Genomic DNA, 5,753 nt, shown 5'->3' with positions numbered 1-5,753 from the left:
CAGTGACATGCGGGAGAATATGTTAAGCACTGGAAGGTAAAATTCCATTTCAGATAAGTACAAAACTTTTTTGAAATCTGAATTTATTTACAGACATTCAACGATGGCCGAAATGCAAACATTGGCAGCTGAATTGTTGAAAACTTATCCATTCCTAGAGCAAACAGCGACTTCTGATGCACCAAAATATGTGTGTAAGGTATCCCGATCAGGAGGGAAAAACTAAATTAAATCAAGATGAGATATTTTTATAATAATTTTTTCGTATCTGAATGAGTTGTTATTCAGTACTCGTAGGATATTAAAATATCTCAAATTATATCAAAAAGTCTATACGATCATAGCTAAACTGTATCAGTTTTAGATATGCTCCTTTCAATATAATATCTCGTTCAAATACCATAGTTTGATATTGGGCAGAACAAAATCTATCAAAATAATAACTCATCAAGATATGAATGCTTCGAGAAATTTTCTACTGGAATGTCAATAAACAACATTATTTGCTAAAACCATGCTCCATTTTTGGTTTCCCAAAAATTGGATTCAAATTTAAGGATCTGTTGAGCGAAACTCATCAATGCACTGTTTGGACCATTGACTTCGATGTCCGTGTTCTAATCATTTTATTTTAGGACAGCCCGAAAAAAATATTTATCATTGAACATGAGCTAAACTTCATTCAAGTCTGTCAATCAGAATAAGATATAATTCAGATTGGAAAAATTTAACATCGGAAATTTAGAGTACTTTATTATAACTGAATCAGATGTAAATATCTTGGTGAGATACGTTTGAGTTATTATTTTGATATGCTCTCCTGATCGGGATATTATTACTAAATGAATTAGTTTAATATTTTTAACACAAAAAATAATAGAAAAAAAAATGAAAAAAGGGATCAATATTACCCCGGATTACGGTACGCTCATTTCTCGATCGAAAAAGAGTACATGTACTCTTAAAAGAGTACGTATGGTAACCCTATATTAGAGGCCATCAGAATCACGGTCGGATTATGTTGCAAGGTCAGATTATCTAACATGGTTTGATTATGTTGCATAGTTCGATAATGTCACATGGACTGATTATGTTGCATGGTCAGATTATTGGCGTATTTTTTTTGTATTCCGGATTTGGCTCTGGATTCGTCCGAATAAAAAAACGACTTTCGGTTTTCGAGTTATTCCACACGTAGGTGTGCGTGAGAACGAGCGCAATGTTTACATGCAGCTGTCATTTTGTCCTCCCTTCTGGATTTCTTCACATCCGGATTGCCTTTTTTCGTGTCCGGATTGCGCTGAACAGCACATAGTACGATTTTTTTTTGGCTGAGAGGTTCAAAGCCACGGCAATAATCATTTTCCCGTTCATTATTTCAACTGTTCTGCTTTCAGCCACAAACAGCTGTTTAATGTTTTGACAACAACGTTGAGAGTATTGGTGAACTTCTCGCAAAATTGACTTTTTTTTCAGGGTGACTCCGTCCGTTTTTCTAGCGAAACTAGGTTGCCTCTAGGTCTCTGAGCACGATGACAGCAGTCAGAGCGAACCTAGGTTGCCCCTGGTTTGCCTCCAGGTGAAAAAAAATACGGTATATGTGGAAACCACAGTGCCAAGTGCCGATATAAGAACGTCCGCGGTGTATAGATACTGGAGAGGTCCATTACGATAGCGATAGATAAAGACTAACTCATGTCGAGTGCCTGTTCCCATATATGTGAGATATAATATGCTCTGCGGTTCTCATATTGAGTTTGACCCACACATTCACCTTCCTCTCCGAAAAAGTGAAGAAAAAATAAATCAAAAATTTTATATGCATTCTCAGCGGCTTCCAAGCCTTCGGTTCTCTGCTCAAACATGCGGTTGATGAAATGTTTATGTTGCATTGATTATTCAAATCGTATAACTTCGGTTTGAGTTCATACTTCAGCACATATTAGCTTCGTTCAATCGTTAGTAAAAATCGGTTTCAACTGGTTTCTGTCAACTGAAAGATGTTCAACGAGCCAATGTTTTGGTCGAAACTAGTCAGGTCGTTGTTCAATGGAGCAAGTTGAAACTAGTCGAAACCAATCCAGCTCGGCAGCAGGATTAGTTTCGACTTGGTAGAAATCGGTCGAAATCAATTGGAAAGAGACAGATGATCAACTGTCAATCCATTTCTACTTGTTTCGACCCGTTTCGACTAGACTTCATTGAACAGGCATATTGTTTTCCACAATAAATCTTCTCTTCGTAAGGTTTCATGTTGCTTAATCCTCTTCTTCATCATCAGCAGCACCGCTGCCTTCCTGACCCTTCTTCATGTTCTTCCACTTGACGTGTCCTGGACGGCCACCTCCGAAGGGCGTCTTCAGCGAGAAGTCGATGCTCTACTAAGAGTCCGAACGTACAATGAATGTTCACAATCTGCTTGCTAACGCGAATGTTAGGCTAACGGATCAGAATACGAACGTTATGGTAGGACTTGACCAATCCCAGCTTAAACACTTGAGTCTGCAGAAAGCGTTCCAAGAAATTTTTAATCTTGAGACCCAACACATAATCAAGCTTTATGCGAGACTCGTCGAGCATTCCGATACGGGCCAGCCAACGAACCAGGTCGTTACCTTGGAATAGACGCTTCTCGTCCTTCTTATCTATATTCAGCAACTCTCGAGTCGCCTTACGGATCTTGGCCCGCGTTTACTGGACACGCCATACCTAGCGCTAGTTATGCAGACCGTGCTGTAGGATGGATTCAATTCCGCATCCAGACGCGGCTTTTCAAACCGACGACGTGGCGTCACATACATAGGTCTTGCATGAGTCACAGCAAATCTGCCGTATTTTTTCCAATCTGAATCTAGCACGTGGCGCAGTTCATTAAAGTTGCATAGAACCAGCGTAATCCACACAATATAATTAATTACAGTCAGCAGAAGCTATCACATCGAGCAGCACACTTAACTTGCATATATCATGCACACATAGTTCACAGAAGTTAAAGCATCGCATTAACTAGGCGCAGCGTATAGTACACATTCAGGCGCATCCCACAGATCATTCAGGTGCAGTCCATGTGGCTCACATTCAGGCGCAACACATAGCACGCATTCAGGCGTAGCTCAATTTGGCTCGCATTTGGCAGCACATAGCTCGCATTCAAGTTCAGCTCAATTGACTTACATTTGCGCATACAGAAGCAGCATGTAACTCGAATTAAATCGTAGCACTAAAGCTCGCAGGCACAGCTCAATTAGCTCGAATCAAGGCGAGGCTTTTAAACTTGCATTCAAGCGCAGTACATTAAGCTCACAATTCGACACAGCACTAAATTCGCAGACACAGCTCGCATCTAGACGCAGTCCTTTTATTTTCAACTGGCGCAGCTCTTCCAGCTCGCAATTAAACGCAGCCTATTCGGCTCGCAGGCGCAGCTCATTCAGCTCGCGATACGGCGCAGCAAAGTATGCTCGCAGGCGCAGCCATTCAAGCTCGCAATCTGGCGCAGCCCATTCGGCTCGCAATTCGGCGCAGCAAAGTATGCTCGCAGGCGCAGCTTTTCAAGCTCGCAATTTGGCGCAACTTTTCAAGCTCGCAATTTGGCGCAGCAAAGTATGCTCGCAGGCGCAGCACTTCCAGCTCGCTTTTATGCGCAGCGATGCGGCTCGCAGGCGCAGCTCATTCAGCTCGCGATACGGCGCAGCAAAGTATGCTCGCAGGCGCAGCTCTTCAAGCTCGCTTACTGGCGCAGCCCATTCGGCGCAGCAAAATTACTCAAAAAGGCTTCGTCGTAAGCTCTGCTTAGGTACTCAGTACTCAGCTTAACTTATAAAAGCAATGTTAAATAAGATTTAATATTTTATATCTCGTTTTGGCTCAAAAATTGGCTCCTGGAAGGATCGCCAAATGTGGAACCCACATAATGCCAAGTGCCGATATAAGAACGTCCGCGGTGTATAGATACTGGAGAGGTCCATTACGATAGCGATAGATAAAGACTAACTCATGTCGAGTGCCTGTTCCCATATATGTGAGATATAATATGCACTGCGGTTCTCATATTGAGTTTGACCCACACAGTATATGACTCACGATCAGATTATGTCACATGGTGAGTTCTGTTATAAGGCTGAATAATGTCGCATAGTCAGATATTGCCATTTTGACACTGTTACGTGTTAATCTTGACAAGAATAGACCATAAGCACAGACTAATATAGACATGACTCTCCATAGAAAATTATTTCTAATTTTTCGCAAAACTTCACTCAAGTGATTGCACTGCCATCTGGTATCGACATTGCCCTAACCATTGAAAACCTCAAAAATTGTCGAAGTAGCCATGGAAAATATTGATCAGTCAAAAAATAAACCAAAATAAATTAGGTGAAAATAGTGGTTTATTGGTTTTCTGCATCTAAAAATGGTAGATGGGTAGGATCACTTAACTTCAGGCGTGATGACTCTCGGCTGCTGGTATGCTTGAGGACGCCCGGAGGGGACGAAAGCAGCGTAGTACAAAACACTCAAAACACACTGATCTTCGGTGATGGTCGGCTCGAACGGTCAAGCGTCGCATGCAGTATTCTGATTTCGACGATGAGCGGCACATGTAGCGGTCGCACCTTTAATTTTTTTTTCATTCTTCAAATATCTTTATCATCGAATCGGGTGCGCCTTTCAGTAGGCAACGACTTTGATCGATTCGATGCCTTTGTCGATGTTTGCATCGAAGGTTGAATGCCAGACTTATTCGCTTCATGGCGGATGCAGTAAGTTATGCGATAAGCTTTTGAAAGAAGAAGCAAAACCCGAATCACCAGTCAAGAGAACGAGCGAATATCTTAAATCGTCGGAACCCCGAAGTAATTCTAAAGCCTTCGGGATTAACGTATTTCCGCTTGGGGTCAACGCCCGATATCACTTTCCCTGAACTAAAGAAACACACTGCCAATCACTTTGATCTGATAGGTGATCGCGTGTGGAAGTGGAATTAGTTCGCGAATCGTTTGAGTTTTACTTAAAGGTAGAAAAGTGATGTAGTGTGGAAATAAGAAAAATTTCTAACTTTTTTTATGTAGCCTCGTCCTTTAGGCTACATTTTGCGAGCTAGGGCCGAAATAGTTTTGTGCGAGCAAGAATTAAGCTAGGTAAAGACGTGCGTTTACTTACCGTACCCGTGCATGTGCTAAATGCGTTGCCGTACAGGCCACACTTTTATTTCGCCCGACAGCCACTTCGAAAAGCCGCAGCCAATCACCACCACAGATCGCCTCAGCGGGTTTCCGTCACCTACAACCCGCCGGGTACCCCGACATTGCCGGTATCCAGATTGGTGCTTCGATTTCCGGTCGAATCCGCTGGAGTCCGGACGAAGCACACGGAAAAACAACCGCAACAACCACACCAATCAACATCGTTTGCTGGTGTTCAACCGCCCACTCGACAACTTCATTTCATCGAGAGCAGCTACCCAAAACATCACCAGCAACAACATAGGCTCCCGACGAGGGTTGAGCCAGGCGATCGAGCTGGAAACACAGGTTTGTTCAACACACAAAACTTGGTGAGTCGTTCTCAATCCTGCCTATTGCGCACTTTCATCCCACAGCGCCGTTTAGGCAGTCACTGCATAGCCACGGTAGTAAAAGCCAAGTTAGAGTGGCTAAAAATTAAAACACTTTTCCCGTAAACCGAAACCGAAAAACACTTCCGAATTTTCCGTTCTAACAACCGCACCGAATCGAAAACAGCACTAAAAC

At 42.6% G+C, this 5,753-nt stretch overlaps 1 pseudogene; it reads right to left on the bottom strand.

Annotated features, from left to right (window-relative positions):
* Positions 1 to 2,258: 2,258 nt before the first annotated feature.
* Positions 2,259 to 2,801, bottom strand: LOC129752957 (40S ribosomal protein S9-like; annotated as a pseudogene).
* Between the last annotated feature and the right edge of the window lie 2,952 nt (positions 2,802 to 5,753).

This window comes from Uranotaenia lowii, chromosome 3 (genome assembly GCF_029784155.1).
Source record: "Uranotaenia lowii strain MFRU-FL chromosome 3, ASM2978415v1, whole genome shotgun sequence".
Classification (NCBI taxonomy): domain Eukaryota; kingdom Metazoa; phylum Arthropoda; class Insecta; order Diptera; family Culicidae; genus Uranotaenia; species Uranotaenia lowii.
The sequence above is the reverse complement of the archived record's forward strand: the minus strand, read 5'-3'. Positions and strand labels throughout refer to the sequence as shown.